The sequence below is a fragment of the Leucopleurus acutus genome, assembly GCF_964270905.1.
Source record: "Leucopleurus acutus genome assembly, chromosome: 8".
Lineage (NCBI taxonomy): Eukaryota > Metazoa > Chordata > Mammalia > Artiodactyla > Delphinidae > Leucopleurus > Leucopleurus acutus.
Genome location: NC_139151.1, coordinates 74,108,019 through 74,132,168, shown reverse-complemented (window position 1 = coordinate 74,132,168; position 24,150 = coordinate 74,108,019). Strand labels below are relative to the sequence as shown.

Below are 24,150 nucleotides of genomic sequence, written 5' to 3'. Positions count from 1 at the left end.
ATACTTTTTTAATACTACTAGGTTGACGGAAAAGCTGAAATACACATTTTCAATTGAAAAAGCATATTTAGAATAACAGAAGAATTACTCAAGTAAACCCCATGCTACTTTTCCACACATAAATAAAAATTTATATGCACATTCCCCCAGTCCCTTTAACCTTACCCTCATCTTTTCATACAGATCTCAGAAACGACACTCTCAGTAACACATAACTGACTAGACATTACTGAGCACTTAATACGAATACTCAAGAAACACCCATTAAGTTAAGGAATAAATAAATGAATTGCTTGATGAAATCTAAGGCCTTAGGAGCCTCTCCAATTCACAGAGACTCCAGCCACACTGAACTATTGATATTTGCGAGTCCTACAAGTTTCGTGCACTCTCTTGCTTCCAACCTTTGTACATTCTGGTCCCCTGGTTCAAGATAACCTTTCTAGCACTTATCTGGCTGTATCACACAGCAAGACCCAACTCTGTTGCCAAACTGGGAAGCTTTTCTCATACTATCTTTCTCAAGTTTTATTGAAAATGCTACTTTTGTCCTGATTTGTATGCTGCTGTCAGAGTGTCTGATGCCAACCTGAATTTCTTTCCTTTGTAAATGACATGGCCTTTTTGAAGTCATGAGAATATTTTTATATAAAATTTAATACCCTTACTAGGATATCTCAGAGTTGACTTTACAGGTCCATTTTCCCAAATTCATGATGGTTCCGCTCGGTATGTAGATCTGGACTTCCTTTGGTTTTCTTGCATTGTACTTTTTAACGGCTTTATTGAGATATAATTCACCTACAATATAACTTATTTAAAGTATATACTTAATGGTTTGGGATATATTCTGTTATTAACTTTTTAAACTTTACATAACAATTTTAGCCATTTTAAGCATTTGTAAGTGTACAATTCAGGGGCATTAATTACATTCACAATGATGTGCAACTACCACCACCATCTTTTACCAAAACTTTTCATCACTTCAAACAGAGACCCTGTAACCATTAAGCAATAACTCTTTATTCTCCCACCCCTCAGCCCCTGTTAACCTCTACGTTCTCTAGGATTTGACTATCCTAGATACTTCATATAAGGAGAATAATATTTGTCCTTTTGTGCCTGGCTTGTACTTGGCATAACGCTTTCAAGGCTCATCCATGCTGTAGGATGTATCAGAACTATATTCCTTTTTACAGCTGAATAATATTCCACTGCATGTATGGACCACATTTTGTTTATCCATCTGTTGATGGACACTTGAGGTGTTTCTGACTTTTGCCATTGTGAAAAATACTAAAATAAACATTGGCATGCACATATCTATTCAAAGCTGCTTTCAGTTCCTTTGGATATGTACCTGGGGGTGTAACTGCTGGTGATATGGTAACTTCTATTTAGCTTTTTGAGGAGCCACCAAACTATTCCGTAGCTGCTGTACTACTTTACATTGTATAAGGGGTCCAGTTTCTCCGTATCCTCAACAGTTATTTTCTTTTTAATTATAGCCTTCATATTAGTATTAAGTGGTATCTCACTGTGCTTTTTATCTAAGCAAGTTGAGCATCTTTTCATGTGCTTATTGACCATTTGTGTATCTTCCTTGGAGAAATGTCTATTAAAATCCTTTGCATTTTTATTTTTTTACTTTTTAACATCTTTGAGTACAATTGCTTTACAATGGTGTGTTAGTTTCTGCTTTATAACAAAGCGAATCAGTTATACATATACATATGTCCCCATATCTCTTCCCTCTTGCGTCTCCCTCCCTCCCTCCCTATCCCACCCCTCTAGGTGGACACAAAGCACCGAGCTGATCTCCCTGTGCTATGCAGCTGCTTCCAACTAGCTATCTATTTGACGTTTGGTAGTGTATATATGTCCATGCCACTCTCTCACTTTGTCACAGCTTACCCTTCCCCCTCCCCATATCTCAAGTCCATTCTCTAGTAGGTCTGCGTTTTTATTCCCGTCTTGCCCCTAGGTTCTTCATGACCATTTTTTTCTTAGCTTCCATATATATGTGTTAGCATACGGTATTTGTTTTTCTCTTTCTGACTTACTTCACTCTGTATGACAGACTCTAGGTCCATCCACCTCACTACAAATAACTCAATTTCGTTTCTTTTTATGGCTGAGTAATATTCCATTGTATATATGTGCCACATCTTCTTTATCCATTCATCTGTTGATGGACACTTAGGTTGCTTCCATGTCCTGGCTATTGTAAATACAGCTGCAATGAACATTTTGGTACATGTCTCTTTTTGAATTACAGTTTTCTCAGGGTATATGCCCAGTAGTGGGATTGCTGAGTCATATGGTAGTTCTATTTTTAGTTTTTTAAGGAAACTCCATACTGTTCTCCATAGTGGCTGTATCAATTTACATTCCCACCAACAGTGCAAGAGGGCTCCCTTTTCTCCACACCCTCTCCAGCATTTATTGTTTGTAGATTTTTTGTGTGTGTGTGTGTGGTACGTGGGCCTCTCACTGTTGTGGCTTCTCCCATTGCGGTGTACAAGCTCCAGACGCACAGGCTCAGCAGCCATGGCTCACGGGCCCAGCCGCTCCGTGGCATATGGGATCCTCCCGGACCAGGTCACGAACCCGTGTCCCCTGCATCGGCAGGCGGACTCTCAACCACTGCGCCACCAGGGAAGTCCTGTTTGTAGATTTTTTGATGATGGCCAATCTGACCGGTATGAGATGATATCTCATTGTAGTTTTGATTTGCATTTCTCTAATGATTAATGATGTTGAGCATTCTTTCATGTGTTTGTGGGCAATCTGTATATCTTCTTTGGAGAAATGTCTATTTAGGTCTTCTGCCCATTTTTGGATTGGGTTGTTTGTTTTTTTGATATTGAGCTGCATGAGCTGCTTGTAAATTTTGGAGATTAATCCTTTGTCAGTTGCTTCGTTTGCAAATATTTTCTCACATTCTGAGGGCTGCCTTTTCATCTTGTTTATGGTTTCCTTTGCTGTTCAAAAGCTTTTAAGTTTCATTAGGTCCCATTTGTTTGTGTTTTTATTTCCATTTCTCTAGGAAGTGGGTCAAAAAGGATCTTACTGTGATTTATGTCATAGAGTGTTCTGTCTATGTTTTCCTCAAGAGTTTGATACTGTCTGGCCTCACACTTAGGTCTTTAATCCATTTTGAGTTTATTTTTGTGTATGGTGTTAGGGAGTGTTCTAATTTAATACTTTTACATGTACCTGTCCAGTTTTCCCAGCACCACTATTGAAGAGGCTGTCTTTTCTCCACTGTATATTCTTGCCTCCTTTATCAAAGATAATGTGACCATATGTGCGTGGGTTTATCTCTGCCTTTGCCCATTTTAGAATTGGGTTGTTTGTTGTTGAGTTGTAGGAGTTCTTTATTCTGGACATTAATCCCTTACCAGATATATAGTTTGCAAATATCTTCTCCTATTCTGTGGGCTTTATTTCTCTTGGATACTCCTTTAGATGCACAAAAGTTTTTGATACTGATGAAGTCCAATTTATCCTTTTATTTTTTTATTGCCTGTACTTTTGGTATCACGAAGTCATTGCCAAATTCAACTTCTTAAAGATTTTTCCCCATGTCTCCTAAGAGTTTTCTAGTTTTAGCTCCTACATTTAGGTCTTTGATCCATTGAGTTAATTTTTATATGTAGTGAAAGGTAAGGGTACAACTTCATTTTTTTTTTTGCAAGTGGATATTCAGTTTTACAGTACCGTTTGTTGAAAAACTGTTTTTTCCCCACTGAATGACATTGGTGCCCCTGTTTTGAAAATCAACTGACCACATATGTGAGGGTCTCTTTCTGGATTTGCTATTTATTCCATTGGTCCATACGTCTATCCTATGCCAACACCACACTGTTTTGATTATTCTAAGTTATATAGTAAGTTTTGAAATCGAAAACTGAGTCCTCCAAATTAGTCCTTTTTCAAGATTATTTTGCCTATCTTGCATTGTAATTTTAAATATTAGTTCCATTTGATTATTTCATTTTTCTTCAGGTACTTCAATTATATATATATATGTTGGATTATCTTTACCTATTTTCTTTATTGACCATTTTCTTTCCAGGTATTTTTATTCTTTTTTTTTTAATTATTCACAGTATTTATTCTATAAGGTTGCTGCAAATGCAGAACTAACAAATACTGAATCATTATCCCAAAGGAAATACAGAGTTAGGTTCCTGTGAGCCTCAGATCACAACATTTTCATTAATCAATGCATAACCTTGTTTTGTGTGTGTTTCAGTTTAAAGACACCTTATTTAATCTATTTGTTTTTGATTTATTAACATTGAACTTAACAGCAACAGCACTATAAGTCACTCCTAAATAAAGCTTATCTAACACATGCATTTTCTGTTAAGGATGATTTTACTGTTTATTTTTTTTTTATTTAATACTCATTTTCTTAGTTATTTTAATGCCTTTCTTCAATGGCCCCTGTAGTTTTTATTCTCTTTTGGGGTTCTTGTCATTTGTTCTTTATTTCTAAAATAATAATGTCTATTTCATTTCTTTCCTGCATTCAGTCATTCATGCTTTATATATTCCTGCTGTTTTTATATTTCCACTCTGAGTTTCTGAATTTCTGATTAGGAGTGGGTTTCATATCTCTAAAAGTTTGTTAAAGTATAATTGACTCTGGCTGGAATACTGTATTACAGTTTTTTCTACTTTGGTTTTTTAGAAGAATTTGCATCAACTGACATATTTTCTCATTTTTAATAGTTTTGTAGTTTGTAGTTTCTGCTCTTTTATGTTCATTTTGTAAAGACTTATTTTCAGGTACACTGAAGTTTATGGTACTTTCTGCCTCCATTTATGCTAACAATGTCAGCATGTATACGTTTATTTGCTCTCCTTGTTGACCTATAAGTGTTTTCGGAAAGAATGTGAAGAGATTCAGATTTAGGCAACCACCATTTTCCTGGAACAATCCAGACAGGAGGGAAACTTTTCTATATCCTCCCTGTGACACCCCCCCCAAGCTAGATTAATAGCACCATCTCCGTATTCTTAAGCATCCTTTACTACACTATGGTGGAACCTACCACATTGTTACAGGAATTGATTTACCTTTCCAACTACACGCTGGGATACTTAGAACATATAGCTTTTCTTCAATATAGGTGGTTACGACTTCATTCCTAACTACATTAACTGGATTTATAACATGACTCTGCTGCTTACCAGCAATATAACCCTGAGCATATAAGTTGCTTCACCACTGTATTCTAGTTTTCTCATCTGGTTTAGTAAGTTTGAGGACTGACATGATCTTATTTAAATGGATTACTCTGGTTGATGAGTTGAGACTAGACTAGGAATAGGGACATAGCAAAGGTGGAATCAGGGAAAACTACTTATTGCAGACTATGGCAACAGTACAGGTTGCAGATGAAACAGTACAGATGAGAGATGGTAACAGTTTGGACCAGACTCTACAGAGGTGGTGAAAAGTGGTCAGAGTCTAGATATACTATAAATATAAAATTAACAGAATTTGCTGATAAATTACATTTAGAGTGTGAGGGAAAATTTAAGGAATAAAAGATAATTCCAAGTTTTGGGAGGCCCAGTAACCCAGGGAAGAATAATTTTCAAGGAGAGAGTGACCAATAACATCAAGTGCAGCTGATCAGTCAAATAAGATGAAGATGGATAATTGACCCTGGAATTGACAAGGTGGAGGTCCTTTGGTGACTTTAATAAGAGTGTCTTTGGTATGATTATAGGGACCAAACCTGACTAGGATGGATTCAAAAGAAAAGGGGAGAGGAAGAAGTGAACAGTGTTTACTAGCTCTACTGTAGATTTATACTGTAAACAGAACCAGAGAAATGGCGAGAGAGGGATATGGGATTGAGGAAAGATTTTTATTTATATATGATAGGTTTATACAATGTATTTATATTGCTTGCGATAGTCCTGTTGAGAGGAAATACTGATGATGCAGGACTGAATGAAATGGGACAAGTGATGTCCTGCACAGGGAGGGGGATGGCCCTAAACAGGAGCATGGAGAGCGTGCATAGCAATGGGAAATGCAGAGGCCATGGTCCAGGAGCAGGCAGGCTGTGGAGGTAGGAGTCAGTAAAGTTCTAACTGTTTCTATTTTCTGGGTGAGGCAGGAAGAAAGTTTATCCACTGAGTGTGGGGGAGAGGAGTAAGTGTTGAAGGTGTAAGGAGAGAGGAGATACGGAATATCACCTCACAAAGGAGGAGAGTATGATGGCTTTGGAGTCAAACAAGCCTGGGTTTCAATCCCACCCTCACCTGAGTCCTGCTTGGGGCCTTAGGGAGGTTAACCCTCCCTGATCCTACCTCCTCATGGTCAACATGGGAATAAAAATGCCTTCAATACCTGCACCCACATCTCACAGGGTTGTCCTGAAGGTCAGTGAGATGCTACATGTCAACTCCCAACACATGGTAGGCACCTAATAAATACCATTCATTCCTTTCCTACTTTCTTGTCTTCTGTTCTCCCATTTCCCTCTTTTTATCTCAAGCATATATGGATGAGGATGAAATTAAAAGTCTCATTGACAATTTTGATATTAAAGAATGAAATAATCCTTCATTTTTCCTTTCTCTTCCGGACCCCTTGGGACTCTTTCTAACCCTAACACCCAACCAAATCCGTCAGTCAAGCAACCAATGGGCATCTGAGAACCTTCTCTGTACCCAAAGCTGTGTGTGCGCTGGGGTAGAAGAGGGACAAGAGAGAGGATGTTCTTCTCTTAATTAAATAACCTTACGTTATGAGCAGGAAAATGAAAATCAGAAGGGAAGGTATCCCCCACATGCACACGAGTCTAACACAAAAATACTGTGCATCCTTCAAGCCCAGCTCTAAGCACGTAATCATCATCTGAGGGCACCCAGAGACCGTCAAGTTCAAACTCTTGACTTTGCGTGACACCCAGAGAAGGGAAGTTCTTCCTTTGGGTCATGTAATTGAGTAGCAGAGATAGCGCTGGAATCCAAATCTTCTCATCTACTGGCTAGGATTCACTGAATTTTATTTCATAACATTTTCCTCCTCCTCTTCCTCCTTTCTCCTCCTACTACTACTGTTGGTAAAAATTATTAACATTTACTGAGTGCTTACTATGTACCAGCCATAAATCTATATGCTTTCCATGTATTACTTCAATTAAATCCATGATGTAGGGTCATTTATTACCTTTTTCTCCCCATAAATGACAAAACCGTGGTCCATTTAACTTATTAGGGAAACCATTGGAAAATGAGGGATTTGGATATGAACACAGCAGTCTGGCTCTAATCCAAAGCCTTACTCACAAATCACCATTCATTACACCTTACTCATTTCCACTGGAAGTCAGTTCTCCCACATTCAAACCCTCGAACAGTTAACTCGAGTCTTTGCTTCTGACAATGCTTAGGGCTCTGAGCATTTCATGTCTTGGAACTGTGGGTTTATGCCCATCTCTTCAAATACTCTTCCAAGAATATTAGATGTCAGCTCCTTCAAGGTCCAGAATTCTCTCTCATGCCTAGCCATTTATGCATAGCATTCCTCCCCTCATTTCTTCACTCATTCATTCCCTAATTCAACAAATGCTCAAACAAGTATCCACTCTGAGTCAGGCATTCAGCCAGGTGCTGGGGATACAGCATTGAAACGCAAGACAAGTTCAACTTGCTGACACTTTTTTTACGCAGGCCTCTCACTGTGTGGCCTTTCCCGTTGCGGAGCACAGGCTGCGGACACACAGGCTCAGCGGCCATGGCTCACGGGCCCAGGCACTCCGCGGCATGTGGGATCTTCCCGGACCGGGGCACGAACCCGTGTCCCCTGCATCGGCAGGCGGACTCTCAACCACTGCGCCACCAGGGAAGCCCTGCTGACACTCTTTACCGGAGGTGAGGAGTACGGGTCAGAGAGAATGAGACACGGTAAAATTGTAAACAGGTAAATGATCAAGATAATTTCACACAGTGAAAGTCCTTCAGAGGCAATAAAAAAGGATGAGATTATTAATGTGATCAAGAGCGATCAGCTCGAGACGGCACCACATCCCTCTAGAAGCTCAGGCACATGCCTTCCAGAGTAATTTCCGATATAAATACCACTGCCATTTCTTTTTAGCAACCAGTGTCAGATTATCCTGGACACAAATAACAGGACTTACTCTTGCAATACTGTGCTCTCTGAATAGTGAAAAACAAAAGCCAAGCGATCGGCCTTTTCATCTGTCTCTCAGCACCATTTGACAATTTCCTCTTTTTTGACCATGTAATTATATTTTCCAAAGGCCTTATCAGAGAATGCATCTGAGCAGAGGCTAACATCATCACTCAGTAACGTGTCTGTAACTGGAGGGGATCTCATCCGTATTCCACATGAGTTGGACGTGTGGGCTGAGGTGAACGCAAGAGGAGGTCTTGTGGGCTTGTCTCTGAAGGATCATCTGTGGGGTCCCATCCTCCTGTCATCTGTACTTCTCAGTAACTCTGCTGGAGAAGGAGGTGAGGATGCACAGCCCTCTCTAGAGACCTATGCACTCCATCCTCAAAGCCTTCTGCTTTCCCCAGTTCCCACTTCAAGCTCCGGGCATATCACAGTGACAGGAACCCCTCTTTGTGCACAGTAAATTACAGTTTGCATGGTATTTTCACACCCTTTTTTTCTTCCTGAAGAGATAGACAAAAGCAATTATTCTTGCCACCCTACTTTTACTGATGAGAAACTCAAGGAAACACAGCTAGGAAGCAGTAAAGCCAGAGAGTGACCCAGGGTATCTGACTTTGAACCCGTAACAGTAAGGATCCTGGTGGGAAATAGTCACCATACTGAAATTTGGTCATTTGAAAAGAGAATAATAAATTAAAGGGATTATTTACAGAAAGAAGTACGAGCAGGGAGTTAGATAAACCACAAGAGATGGCAGACTACCAGAGAGACTGTAAAAAGTGGGTGGAGGCTTGGGAGCTCTTTCCTTCCTGGGCATAAAAGGGCCAGGAACTCAAAAAAGGGGCCACCTGATAGGGCCTGTGGCTTTCAGTCAAAAGTGACCCAGTGCCATGTGACCACACAGAGAAGGAGATAGGGGAGTAGAAACCCTCACCTCCCTCCGACTTCCTGCCTCTTCTTCCTGCTGATGAAATTCAAAAGAAATCTAGATGGCAAAGGAGCCCCCAGATGCAGTCCACATAGGTCAGCCCACAAGGACACAGAGCAGAGTGGAGCAGAGACGGGAGAGATGTTTCTGGAGAAGCAGATGGAAGATACCCAGCCCAGACCCCAGGCTTTTACCACCATCCTACCCTGTCTCCCCCTTGAGGGAAGACTGGAGTCAGTACCTAAGCACACTCCCTTTTGAAGGAGGTGACATTTGGGTTAATCCACTGATTGCCCATCTTGCAAATATCAGGTCACCTTTTTCATGTGGCACTTAGTAAGGACAAGCTTTAGGGCAAGGCTGGGTCATATAACGTGTATGTTGAATAGCCCTGTGGATACTGTAAACGTTGTCATCATTTTCGTCTCCACTGAAATCAGGAATCGAGGTCGACTCCAGGTGAAGCCTTGAACCCACCTGCAGATGTCTAGCCCATTGCTGCATGGCTACCCAGGGGGTAAGCAGGAACCCCGTCAAGCTGTCCAGGACCCAACTTGCAGTCAAAATATAGCAGGAAAAGAAAAAGATCAAGCTACGGGAAGGAGTCAACATTAGGATGATCAGAAAAGCCGAGTACAGAGTGCAGAAAGGGCTGTCCTGCCAGTGGAGACGCCGAGGATTGGGCCGGCAGAGGAGCCGTGACATTGAGGTCAGTCAACAGGGAAGAAATCCAAACAAATTGCCAAACTGAGTGGGGAAAGCAGTAGGCATCAAAAGTTAGGGATCCGTGAGCCAAGAAGACGGGAGATGAGACTATGAGGTGAGAGTAAGGGGGAAGACGGGCCTGGGGAAAAGCTGCGGTCAGGCACTGGCTCCGAGGGGCCCGCCATGCTACTTCATGTGGAAGGGGCGGCTGTGTTTTAAGGATCCGTGAGAAGACAGCAGCAACAGGCAGAGGCCAGGTTTCCCAAAGTAAATGCCTAACAAGAGCTCCCAGCCAACAGGGTTAATGGACTCCGGAGACAGAAGCTGGGCCAGCCTCTCGGACCCACTCATATTCTTTCCCCTGTTTGATCGTGGCCTTGAAGATTCCCTGATGGCAGGAACATCCATGTATATAACTGATTCCTGATTAGCCAGATACTCCTGTTATCTCCTTGTATTTGTCCTCCTGTTTACTTCTGTTCTGCTCAGATGTGGAAGACCCATCAGCAGCAGCAACATCATGGTGGCATTTATTGAACAATTACCAGGCATGGTACTAAACTACTGATATGCTGTGGCAACACCGTTGACACCTACAGATGTCATTTCCCCTTCTTTGTTCCAAGTACCTCAGTTTTGTTGAGGGAGATGTGTACCAGCATCATGGAAGGAAGGATGGTTGGTCTAAGGGGTCAATCATGGTGATCCCTTTTCCGTTTGTCATTGTCTCTAGATGCTTTTCGGTTTTTTTTTAACATCTTTATCTTTATCGGAGTATAACTGCTTTCCAATGGTGTGTTAGTTTCTGCTGTATAACAAAGTGAATCAGCTATACGTATACATATAACCCCATATCTCCTCCCTCTTGCATCTCCCTCCCACCCTCCCTATCCCATCCCTCTAGATGGTCACAAGCACCGAGCTGATCTCCCTGTGCTATGTGGCTGCTTCCCACTAGCTATCTATTTTACATTTGGTAGTGTATATATGTCCACGCCACTCTCTCACTTCGTCCCAGCTTCCCCTTCCTCGTGTCCTCAAGTCCATTCTCTACGTCTGTGCCTTTCTAGAGGCTTTTCACTGGCAAGGGTGACAGAGTACATGGATAAAAAGGATGGCATGGGTCCCGGATGACATGTCTGAGCACCAACTCATCTCAGGCACTGCCTCATCTAAACTTCCTGTTTAAATAAACATTATGTATCCTTACAGTTTAAACCACTGTTGTTTGCAACCAGGAACATCTCATCTGATGCATGTGCACTGTCACACTTAATTCTAGTAATCCCATGAGGGAGGCATTATATTAACCTTATCTCATGATTGGGACTTAGAAGAGTCAAGTAACTTGCCAAGGGTCCCACAGCTAGTGGCAGAGCCAGAGTTGAAACCCAGAGTTATCCAAATCCAAAAGCTTGTGCTCTTAACCATGAAACTACACTTGCTCTCACTGTGCTCCCCGATGCCTGACCCTGGCCAGCACCAGCTCCACTTCAGCCACATGAAATAAGATTTAGCATCATGCCCACGCTCAGAGCATCTGACCCTCATCATACACCCACTTCAATCTTGTAACTCCCATCTTAGCATAGGCTAATTGCTACGGTCTCACCTAGTTACAGAGCTGAGACAGGCCACGCTGATCCAAGGGCAGGGGCACTTGGCTCCCTACCCTGTTGCCATAGTCACTGCTGTGCGTGACAGGCCAGAGGCGTGGATTACAGCCCAAAGCAGGAGGCTAGAGGCCTGCAGGTATATACTGTTCCCACACCGCCAAGGGACAGAGCTGTCCAGACTATCCTACAAGGAACAAAGCAGCCCTCATTCCTCCTAAGTATGTTCCTGCTGCACACCGATGGCACATCAGGCTTTATTCTGTCAAATGAAAAAGCAAATTAAACACCAATATGTACAGTGCTGTCTTATTATTGAAAAACAATGTGTTTGCATATGCAAAGAAAACTTCCAGAGAAGAGAACTAAAACTGGTAATAATGATGACTTCTGTGCAGTGGAATTAGGGGCAGGGTGATTGGTATCACGTGGTTTTGAACAGTTTGCACCTTTCTATTTATAAGTTATCCAGTATTTTATTACCTATTATATCATTTATATGGTGAATGCTTTATAATAAATTAATTATTCCACTAGATTAAGCTAAAAATAACCTATACTGCAAGAATTTTCACCCCAAACTTCACAGTGTTGCTTAGAATTTGTGTCCTCATAGCTTCTTGTTTTCTTCTTTGCTTTTAATTTTGTGTCAAGTGTGAATCAGGCAAGCACCTTTCGTAATTTAAGAAAATTAAAGGAAAAACATGTCCACTGAACTTCACAGTAAGGCTATACCAAAACAGCCTGGGACAATCATGAAATCCAGCCTGAAGAGCTTACTAAAGGGTTTGATGAAAGCCCCTTACTGCGGGCCTCAGCTGTAGGTTGAAGAAACAGACCCACAGAATTTTAGGATGGTGATATATCCACAGTCCAGACAAGTATATCCAACTGTATTTACTCTCCAGCAGAGAGGGCACATGCCCCTTAATCCTACCTGTGATTGGCTTCTGTTTGTACCCTCTCTGTAAATTATGTCCACTCCTTCATGCCTGCCAGAGCTCCTGCGGACACAGGACACATGTAAATTCAACTCGAGAGTGAGGCATAGTTCATGTGAATCAGACCAGGAAATCACTGGAAGTCTTTTATAGATTAACTGCCTTCCTCGAGCAAAGAATAATCCTCAGAAATTCAAAGCAAAAGGAGGGGATATGGGGATATATGTATAGGTATAGCTGATTCACTTTGTTATACAGCAGCAACTAACACAACAATGTAAAGCAATTATACTCCAATAAAGATGTTAAAAAAATTTTAAATTTTAAAAAAGGAAATGCTAAGCTTACTTCATCTTCACCTTTCCCCAGGCCTTATATTTACAAAGCACACTGAAATTTACAACACCTATTCCCATGCAGGTTCTCATTTCACCCTCACAATAACCCTGTACAAGCAGACTGAGTAGAAACAATGCCCATTCGATACAGATCAGGAGACTGAGGCAAAGAACAAGGAGACTTAACTAATGGAACCACCTAGAATGATAGGATCACAAGTCAGAAGCCACAAATACAGACCCTTAGACCACTCTTCCATTTATTTATTCATTCAGGTATTCACAAGTATTTGTTGACTACCTATCATGTGACAGCTCCACAATATACACCGGTGATACAGTGGTGAGCCCTCGGGGTGTATACAGCCTGTGAGAAAGACGGACATCAATCAAATGATCAAAAACCACTCTGTAGGGCTTCCCTGGTGGCGCAGTGGTTGAGAGTCCGCCTGCCGATGCAGGGGACACGGGTTCGTGCCCCAGTTCGGGAAGATCCCACATGCCGCGGATTGGCTAGGCCCGTGAGCCATGGCCGCTGGGACCGCGCGTCCAGAGCCTGTGCTCCGCAACGGGAGAGGCCACAACAGTGAGAGGCCCGCGTACCGCAAAAAAAACCACTCTGTAGATAAACAGTTTATGGTGAAACTGTAAAACACAAGAAACTTCCTTCTTTTGTCCTGAAAATTAAGGATAAGTTGAAATGAACTTGATATTGGAGAAATGGCATGTACAGAGATCCTGCAGCTTAAACGAATATGGTACTTAAAGAACTAAAAGAATGTAGTGCAAGAGGAAATTGAAGAAGGAAACATGGGCCAGACTATTCAAAAATTTAAGCTATATTAAGGATTGTGACTTTTAGCCTAAAACTCATAGAAGGCCATTAAATGAGCTTACATGTGTATTGGGGTGGGAAGGGCATATGGTGATCAGGTTTGCAGGGTGAAGTCTTTATGTATCGCCCTAATGTCCATGAAAAACTGCTGCCTGTGAAAATGACTCAGATTCAGTGTGCTCACCTACCTCCTTGGCCTTGTTCTCTTATTAGCTCCTGCAGGCTCTAGTACATATCTCATTAGATACCAATAAAAGAAGCAATAATGACAAATGCCCTCCTAAATGGGGGTCCCCTACCGCCCAACCCTTTGTTTCACCATCAGTAGTTTTTAATGAGACCTTGTGATTGCGAAGTCACCTTAAAGAACACAGAGAGTTTATCACCTTGAAATAGGGAATATCAAAATTTATATTGGAACAGTGTAAAGCCAGCCGTGTAACACTGGAGACTGGTGTAACGCATCTATTTCACATTTGAAGAAATGGCCGAATGGCTCATTTGCAGTCAGTCATGATTTAAGATTAGGTCCCTGGTCATTGCACATCAGCACAGAGGCACATGCAAGGCATACCAATCATATGAGGATAATGGGCCATTCGAAGGCCTGACCCCATATTATGTCTGTGGGATTGAAGTCATGAACCTGTCTGTCAACATTGTAGATTCCAGGAAGGAAGGAGAGTCTTTAAATCTAAAAATAATTTCACATAAGCCTTCTAGAGTCCAAAGACCAACAGTGGTTGGAATTTATAACAAGGTCGATTTTGGTGCAACAAGGAAGCAGCCCTTTGAAGTGACCAGCCTCCGCAGTCTGAGAAAGTAATACATGGAACTCGGCCTTTGTTGGTTTCAGTTTATAAATGGGACGGCTTACACTTCTTCCATGAGAAGTTAGAAGTGTTATCTTGTCACGTGGGAGTGTTAAAAAGATAGAGGAGGAGAAGGAGGGAAGAAGGTAGAGGGGATTGGTAGAGAATAATCTCCCTGAGAAAGGAGTAAAGCTGGGCTTCCCTGGTGGCGCAGTGGTTGAGAGTCCGCCTGCCGATGCAGGGGACGCGGGTTCATGCCCCGGTCCGGGAAGATCCCACATGCCGCAGAGCGGCTGGGCCCGTGAGCCATGGCCGCTGAGCCTGCGCGTCCGGAGCCTGTGCTCCGCAACAGGAGAGGCCACAACAGTGAGAGGCCCGCGTACCGCAAAAAAAAAAAAAAAAAAAAAAAAGGAGTAAGGAACGACCTCTGGACTCTGGCTCCAGCCTGCCACTGACTTACTATGAACCCCTGGACGAGTCATTTCTGTTCTCAGCACCTCAAAAGTCCCTATCTATACGATGCAAGGACATCTACCTCAGAGTGCTTTTACAAAAAAATCAAGTGAATATATAAATCACCTCTTAAAAAAAAAAGAAAAAAGTCCAACACACTAACCTCCACTCAGCAATGACTGAGCAAAAAGCCTGAGTTTTTCCCAGCATAGTGCTGGGCCTCTAAGGGCAAAATGCCAAAGAATTCAAGAAATTGGAATCATAGATTGCCCAGCTCCTTCCTTGCTTCCGCTTCAAAGACAGCACCAACTTGGAGAACACTGAGTAACTGCATGACCTGTGCTGGGGACACACCAGAATGAAACACAGCCCAAGGCTCTTAACCTCCAGTGGAAATGAAATTCCATTCTAGGTAATACCAGTATTCTGAGTATCCCAAAGAAGCCAGCTCATGGCCCCAACTCCAAGCCTGTAAGTTCCTATGTGTGAAATTTGCTGTCAGGTAAGTGATATCCTCAGACTAACAGACTCTAACGAGTAGAGATGCAACAGGACACTCCTGAGGAAGAGTTAGAGACAGCATCACACAGGCCCTTTAAGGAGAAGGGAAATTATTTCAACTCTAATTGCCCCAGAAAACCCTCAGTTGAGGGCCCAGGCACATTAACCAGCTGGCTTAGTGGCTCTGGAGCTCCATCTGGGAGTCACACTCACAAGAAGTTAAGATGGATGGGCTGAGAGACAAAAGTCAACTGAACTGGGGGTTAGAGCAGGGAAAAGCGTGCACGGAAACCTTGTCCTTCCAAGGCTTCTCATCTTCACACCCCATCCCCACCACACCCCCTAAGAGAAAAGCAGCCAAACAGGTTCAGCTATAAATCTGTTTCCTTGCCTCCAACCGCTCTGCCTATTATTTATAACATTAATTTAAGTTCCCAGAGAGATAGATGAATTTCTTTCTGGTAGTGTGGAAAGTCAGTTCTTTTCTATGACAACATCTGTACCCCTGGTCTAACTAGAAAACTAATGTAGTATTTGGAATTCTTTTTCCTTTCCAATTAAAAAGGCCTCATGGCTGGCTCATGCATTTTTTTATTCCCCAATGCTCCTTTCCAATGAGTGAAGCATAAAAGGAAAGAGACAACTAATGTATAAAAGTTTTTTTTTTTCAAAAATACGGTTGCATCATACATATTGTTCTGGTTTGACTTTTTATTTTCTCTCACTGCTTTCCTTTTTAAGGAATAACCATACATATCCATCATAAAGGGCAGAATAGAATTGTAACAATAAAGATGCAAGCTTCAATATTTTCTCCTACAAGAAAACATTATTTCTCCTGCAGCCTATTTCCCCCTCCATTCATCCCGTATAGACCCATGCCCATGCAATGCAATCGCAACTCAAGATGTGTCTGAAGGCATGTAGATGAAATCACTATAAGTTGGAAATGAAGTCTTATTTTCCTTCCTATTTTAATACTTCTTAGGCCCCATGTATGCAATACTGTGCCTCCTTATTAATCTCCTCATGGCCTCAGGTAGCCAACAAACCACCAGATAAAGAGATACAAACCACCTATTGTATTTCTTTTTAGTCCTTTCCATTTGCAATTTTGAAAGCTCAGGAGTGCAGGTGGATAGGGGGAAATGCAGGCCACTCTCTCATTATCCATTTCAATTGATCCTTTCACCTCCTACCTCTCTCTGCCACTGAGGCCACGGTTGACCAAAAGCATATTTAAACCCACCAGGCAACAAGAGGAAAAGATAAAGGTTTCGGAAAAGACAAAATTAGAGATAGGTTTATCTACTGATGTCATTAGAAGATAGGGCAAAGTTAAATTTGGAATCCACCTAACGAGGTTGGGATGAATAAGCCACAGGGTACAAAGCATGAGTAGAAGTGTGAGGGTCTCAGCCAGAACGAGACAGCCAACATGGTAATGTCTGAGCTGTCGTAACAATTAAGCAGCCACTCTCTACTCTGCCAAAAAATCTACAACATGGACTGTATTAAACTGGCCACCTAGACCGTTAGATTCATTCCCTCCCATTATTTAAGTCTTCACAGCTTGGCAGCAGCAAAGGCTTTTTTTCCTTCAGTATTCAGAGGATGTGTTATGTTTTTTAACAGCACAACTATCCATCATCTGCTGACTACAGTACACTGCTCTATCCTGTAGGTTACCAAGCTACCAGGGCCTCCATAGCCAGGGCAGCCTGTACCCTCCAAAAAGGCTGTCTGCTGCCACATGTCTGGGTCAGAATATGTCTGAAAGAAAGAAAGAACACAAGGTGGAGGGAACAAAATGCCAACATGTCTTAGATCCAAAAATGCATATTCAGCATCTACTCCAGCAAGAAGGGAGACAAATGAGAAAAAAAAAGATTGGGCAGCTATGGTAAGTAATCTTTGCTCTCCGGCAGCACGCTGCACTGTCAACCCAGGTATCAATTCAGATGACTGCAAACCCCCTGCCAGTCTACTACAGAAGCAGCCCTGTGAAGGTGGCATGCTGGGTTGCTCTCCAGGGTTCTGAAGGCAAAAAAAAAAAAAAAATCATACCCTAACTAGCTCATCTAGCTCACTGTGATGAGCTAGAATCAGAGAGATGCCCAGAAGCATAGAGGTGGAAGAAGATTTAGAAACAATCTGGTCCTAGCCCCTCTTTTTATACCTAGGGAGCTAAGGCCCAGAGACAGTAAATGAATTTCCTAGGGTCATACAAATTTAACAATTTCTTTCATCTCAAGTTTTCAATGCAGAATGTTTTTGTGCTAAAAAGCCAGATTTTCAAAGTAGAGAAGCGAAGAGTGTCTATTTTGTTTAGGAGACCCAGGAAACTGTAACATATGAGTTTCCTCGTTCACCTGCTTTATTTACACCTCCTCCTAAAAGCTCTGACGATTTTGGCTCATGGCTTGAGGAGGGGGTAAGTAAATCTTTAAACCTCTTCTCTCACAGAAATATAAAAGGAAAGACGCCATACCACATTCTCAAAGCCCTGCCAAGACCAACGAAAGATCGTATTACATTGGAGGGGATGTTTCCTTCCCCATCCAGCCTCAGTTACATATTTTTAAAGAAACTCTGCAATTACTTATTTTTAAAGGGACTGTGTTGCCATAAAAACTGTGCACCATGATGTTGCAGTACTTACCATGGAACTAAAAGACAAACTACTGGGGAACCATGCCTAGGATTTGGCAGTCAGAATAACTTCAGGGACCTCAAACCCTACACTGCACCACCGATCCACATTACACACTAGATCCTCATCCACGGGACACGAGCCACTGTTTTTATACAGGTGAAAATCTGGCTAAATTGTATTCATTTTCAATATGATACTTTAACATCTTTTCTATATGATGGTATATGTTTATAGTACTTCATGATGCTGTGTGTTCATATAGTAGCTTGAAATTTTCTAAGGATTTTGCACACACTCTCTTGCTACATTCCTACAACAACCATATGGTAGAAGAGTTACTATTACTCCCATTTTACAGATGCAAGCAGAGTTTCTGGCATAGGGAGGGAGGAAAGATTAGAGGACAAGACGATGGGAGGAATCTTCAAAGAACGTGAGACACAGATTTCCTGATTTCATATCCCTGCATCACTGCATTTAAGTCACATTTTATAAATGGCAAAACCAAGACAAAGGTCCAGCATTCGCTACAAGTTTAGGTTAGACCACAGAGCCCATATACCTGGTCACTTGGAGAACAGCTTTTCTTCCCCTGTCCTCCCCTCCCCTGTCATATTTCCTTCTCTGTCTCTTCCTGCAGGCTTTCTCTCACCGCCAACTTCATCCACTCACCCATACACACTCTTCTCTCACCAGCACTATAACTGGCTGTGTAATGCTTATAAGATGAACCTCATTCTAAGCCCAGTTCTCATGTGACTGGTATGGAATCACATCACACAGTGGCAAAAACTGTAAAGCTGCAGAAATTGTCATGCATTTTCACCGGGGATGGTAAGAAATTGAGAGGCTATTCCATGTCCCCAGGAGCTCTTTCTCCTGTTGTCTCCCAGACCTGATTGTCTCTAGCAGAAATCTAGCAATCCATCGTGCACTTACAACATCCCTTGCACTGTCGCCTTGTACTGTTACTTAAATTTACACGTGGGTTATATCCTATCTTCCTAGCTTGCTTGTCATCTCTTCCTGGACAGAAGATCTGGTGCTACCGGGTTAGCTGGACATGAGGCATATGCTGGATTCTCGGTTTTAATTTTGACGATGAGTTGTGTGCATGTGTTCCTGTTTGTGAAGTAAATAATCTGTCAGTAGGGGAAGCAGGAGACTGAGAATCTTGGCCTGGCTCCTTTGGAAGCGTTGGCCTTTGATCTTCATCTCTTAATTTCCCCCTCCTTACTCTAGTGCAAATGTTTGTATAAAAGAAAGTGGAGTACATTATACGTGACTTAACTACCTTAAGGAATGTGTGGTTAAATAATATGATGTTTGTAAATACTTTAGGAGCTCTCTGGAAAGAAGATGCCGTGTCACCGTATTTCATTATGAAAAACCTAGAGATACAAACAGATGCTCACATCCTGAAGTTACTCTGAAATATTCAAGAGGAACCTTGAATTACTGACTTGTTCAGTGATTTATAGTAAGTTTGTTTTCCTGGTTCTGCATGTTCTTCAAAATCAGTTGTACGGAAACACTGAATGCGCTCTGCAGTGAATAAATAGCGTGCGTTAGAAGTAAAATCTAAATATGTTTACTGTCTAGAATATAATCATTAACGGTCAGAGTGACAACTGGGCTGCAGGTGTGTGTGTGCACACGCGCTCTGTCTACCTGTGCACATTTGAACAAATGAGGTGAGAGTTCAGAGCTCCATTACAATGGGACTGTGTAAGAGAAATTTTTGCAGCAGTGAGGCAAGAGGAGGTGGGATTTGCGTGGGGAGACCTGCATATTGCAGAAAGTTCTGGCTGAAGGCTGGATACGTGTACCATTTGAATGGAAAACACTTTTGAGTCCATTCCTCCACTGTTACTTCAAGACCAAGATGCTGGGAGTAACGCTTTTCAGTTCTCTCTACTGCTCAGCTATTATGAGTTGTTAGAACAGCCTGTGCACAAGGCTTCCATCTGAGTCCACGATTTTTCTGATATCCAAGGACCAGGGCCAATCACTGGGGGGGGGGGGGCCCTGGTGGCTTCAGAATTCAAAAGTACTGGACAAATAAACCATGGATTTCCTGATGGCAAGAATTCCTAATGCTTTGTATCTCCACAGCCTGGCAGAGATAGTGTGTCCAATACTTTCATTGGATGGACTGATTGAAAATTAAGAGGTACCAAATAAAGAGAAGGAAAGAAAATCCCTTTTGTGGTGAAAGAACTCTTAGGCCCTGAATCCCCAATGTCAATGGATTGTGGGCTTTGAGTAATGGGGAGAGGCCACGGGGTGAGCCGAGAATGGAGCAGGGGAAGCTGAGGAAGATCAGTTCAGGCCTCCTTCTCAGCTTTGTTGGCAACTATTAATACCAAGGCAGCTAAAGAAAGACCTAAGGCAGTGGAGATAATCAGGCTGACCACCCAACTGAGTGGTTCCTTTTATGTTTCTAGCTTGAGGTGATCTGCTACCCACACTCTGGGAGTTTCTAACTAGGCCCAGCTGAACAGCTGAAGCAGGGAGAAAAGTGTGTCTCAATAGCAAGCAGAAAGTGTTCACCTACCAACTAAAATAGCGGTCGCTTTTCTTGTGACAATTTGTGTTATTAGGTCTGAAAGGGCTCTGTTTCTCAATTCTAAAAAAGGTAGAAAATCCTGCTACACTCCAGTTCCTCAGAGCAAAAGAACTGCCTGGCAATCTTCTCTTCCTGATTTCAAGTGTTTTTATGGTTCCTGGACCTCCTGTAGATTCTCTCTCCTGGGAAGACTTCCTGGCATGGTTATAACTTTGTCTTGGGAAGGACATGGATTTCAGAGGCAGAGAAGAGAGAAGACAAGGCTGGGAAGTTAGATCCTGGTTCACAGTTTTGGCTCTATGCTTTTTATGTTATGTGATTGAGACTGAGTTACTTACCATCTCGGAGCCTTTCTAATTCCAAATCTGTAAAATGGGTCTAATGAAATTGCCCGCACACCACACGGCCGTCCTAAGGAGTATTATACTTAGCACATTAGCTGGCCTATGGTAGATGTGCGATAATAGATGGAGGTCCCTTCCCTATGCCAAGGCAATGGGTTCCATTAGTAAGATTCCACATCTTACCCAACAACTCCAAAGACTGGCAATACAAGACAAGGGGAGAAAAATACTAGAAATAAAGAACAAACTGCTAACACTGAGGCTGGCTCTTGCCTTGCCTCATATTCTAAGTCCAGTGACAATAGTCCCTCCCGTTGGAACTGAGGTTACATTCTATTTCTGCAATCCTGCTGCTGCTAAGTGGCAGCTCTAGGATTTGATTTTTTTTTTTTTTTTTTTTTTTGCGGTACGCGGGCCTCTCACTGTTGTGGCCCCTCCCGCTGCGGAGCACAGGCTCCAGACGCGCAAGCTCAGAGGCCACAGCTCGCGGGCCCAGCCGCTCCGCGGCATGCGGGATCCTCCCGGACCAGAGCACGAACCCGTGTCCCCTGCATCAGCAGGCGGACTCTCAACCACTGCGCCACCAGGGAAGCCCAGCTCCATCATTTTTAAATGATAAAAATAACAGCCTGTGTGATGAATTCATCTATGTAAAAGCACTTAGCACTGTCACTAGCACAGTCAACACTCAATAAATATTATCTATCACATCACCATTTATCATCTACCCAGCACAACTCTAGCAGGTGACAGGTTGAGAAAAATAAGACAGTGTAACTTTAAGGGTAAAGGAATCAAAAAGGAAGAATCTCACGGCAGTATGAAATACATAGCTTAGAGAAAAAAAATCAGCCTTTCTGAATTCACGCTCTGTGAGGGTGGCCTAGATGAGTAGTAGAGCAGCATCTTGATAAATAGACCAGAGCTTCTGCCACCCTAAAATCAACCAGTGCTGGCTAGCAAGAAACTTCTGAAGAAGATATGTCTATTCCATGTAATAGACACTAGCCCACCTTAAACTTTCCTCCTCCCTACTGGGGATCTGCTTCAGGTACTTGGATTTCCAGGGTCCCTCACTTATTTGCTGCAGCCCAGCCTGTCCTCCAGCTTCTACCCACCCTCTATATTCTTTTTCAGGGGAAAGCACGAATGCAGTCCCCCACTACCACAAACTATGCAGTCGAGTTTCCCACATTTACCGCAGGTGCCCCCTCTATTTAAACCACGGGTTTTCAAACGCGAGTCCATGCACCAAGGCTAACCTGCCCGCCTAGGAACTACCCAGAGAGCTTATGAAGAATATGGTTCCACCCTCAGAGAATCTGATCCACTAGGTCAGAGATAGCACCCGGTTACTCATATGTTTTTTACAGGTTCCCCAGTAATTCTTAAGTGTACTCAGGTTTGGGGACTCTGTTTCTAGACTTTTCCTACACCAAAATCAAAATTTACCTCCTCTATGGCCCAGTCGTTCCCAGCCTCTCTTTCCCTAACCTATCTAAAAAACCCATTTGTGTTGGGTCCATAAATCATTAACTGGCAACAACTTTATGCTTTCCCTCCAAGATCTTACATAAAAACATGTTATGTCATGAACCAAAGTATAAAAAGTTTCAAGAGAAGGGAAATAATATTTAGAATCTCCTCAATCCATGCCATATAAATGGGGCTGACCCTGAAGTATACTGTGGGTTCCAGCTCTCCTGTTCTCTCCCTACTTTCCTGGTAGAGAGGCCAGAATATACAGTAAATGAAAGTTTGGAGATGAAGAGACACCACAGATGTGCAGAATAAATAATAATAGAACAGTAACAACCACCACCACGTACTGGGTGCCAAAGGCCAAGCACCACCCAAAGCACCTTATGTGAATTATCTCTTCTAACATTAGCATCTGTGAGTATGTGCTAGCATTAGCAGTCCCAGTTTACAAATTTAAAAACTGGGATGAAAAGATATTAATGTGCCCAAATTCCCACAGCTAACAAGTGGCTGAGGATGGCAGAGGAGACTATTTCAGAGGGACCAGAGCATTTTGCAGGCAGGAAACCTTCGATTAGCAGAGACATATCCTCTCTCCTCTTTTGCCTCTTCTCTAGAGAGGAGACTATGGGGAAATAGAAGATAAAACTTTTGAATAGAGGAAGCAAAAAAATTGCAAAGCAAGGAAACAGTGGTGTCTCCAGGACTTTTCATTTGGGAATTACTGAACGAGGACTTCGAGGCTCCTTTCTGGCCTATGGCATAGGAGGATATGCAGGACCCTTCTTCTCTCCCATTGGGGCAGCATGAGTGGTGGGTAGCGGGGAGCAAGCGTGCTCCCTGACAGGCCACTTTAGTTCTAGAGAATTGAAAGAGCCAATAAGCTCCTGAAGGTGGAAGTGGAGTTAGTGACTGAGGGCTGGCTTTACCCAGACTGCCCAGCCCACGGTAAAAAGGAGTTTATGGTTTCTATGGAAACGTGGTCCATAGGCACACACATTACATCTAGTTGAAGCCACGATTCTTCAGAAAAATCCAGAAAGCGCCCGAAATAGATGACATCAAACTGTACCAAGACTCACTTTAAGATGGCGGGACTTCCCTTAAACCTGACACTAGTTTCTGTTCTCTGCCTCTCCAGGTCCTCTTCTAAAAGAGACTGCAGAGCTGGAATGGCAAGTACACTGAAGCATCATCTCATCAGAAATGCAGTGTGGAGCTGACTGACCTTGGATTATGCTTCATTCTATCGGGTGCCAGAAGGGAGACTGTCCCCAACACGCCCGTACCTTACCCTGGGCCCAAGAGAACAAGTTCTGTGGCTGAACAATCATTTGAACTTTGACAGTATCATTAACAAAAACCAACAATTCATAGCTACCTTGCAGCACCAAAAATTCTCTATAATAGGACTCAGATCACTATCCGTAAGGACTTTCAGCGGGTTCTGGAGAAATCAAAATATTCCCCTTGACCACCATCATCCAGCTGTCCAGCCACAAGTGATCCAATAGAGACCAACAGTGTCCTTTCTTCAGCTGGCAGTCAACCTCCCTGCCCAGGGACGGACACAGGAGCCAATATCTCCTTCTCAACCCAACCCACAACCTCCTGTGAAAGCCCCGACTTCAAAATAGTCCTGCCATCCTCTGACAAGCTGGGAGGCTCATTCCTCTGCAGAGGATAAATGGCATCAATTCCAAAAGATTCAAAGAACAGTCTCTTTAAGAAGTTGCCATTTGGAAAAGATATTTAAGCAAAGCTGTGCTTGATGAAGTCGAATAGGATTAG

General features: G+C 42.6%; 1 protein-coding gene across 3 annotated transcripts in view; it reads right to left on the bottom strand.

The window, feature by feature from the left end:
* The window catches only part of NELL1 (neural EGFL like 1), a gene marked incomplete at both ends in the record, with an annotated part of 883,126 nt that overhangs the window by 728,884 nt on the left and 130,092 nt on the right, over positions 1-24,150 (bottom strand). The window lies entirely within an intron of this gene.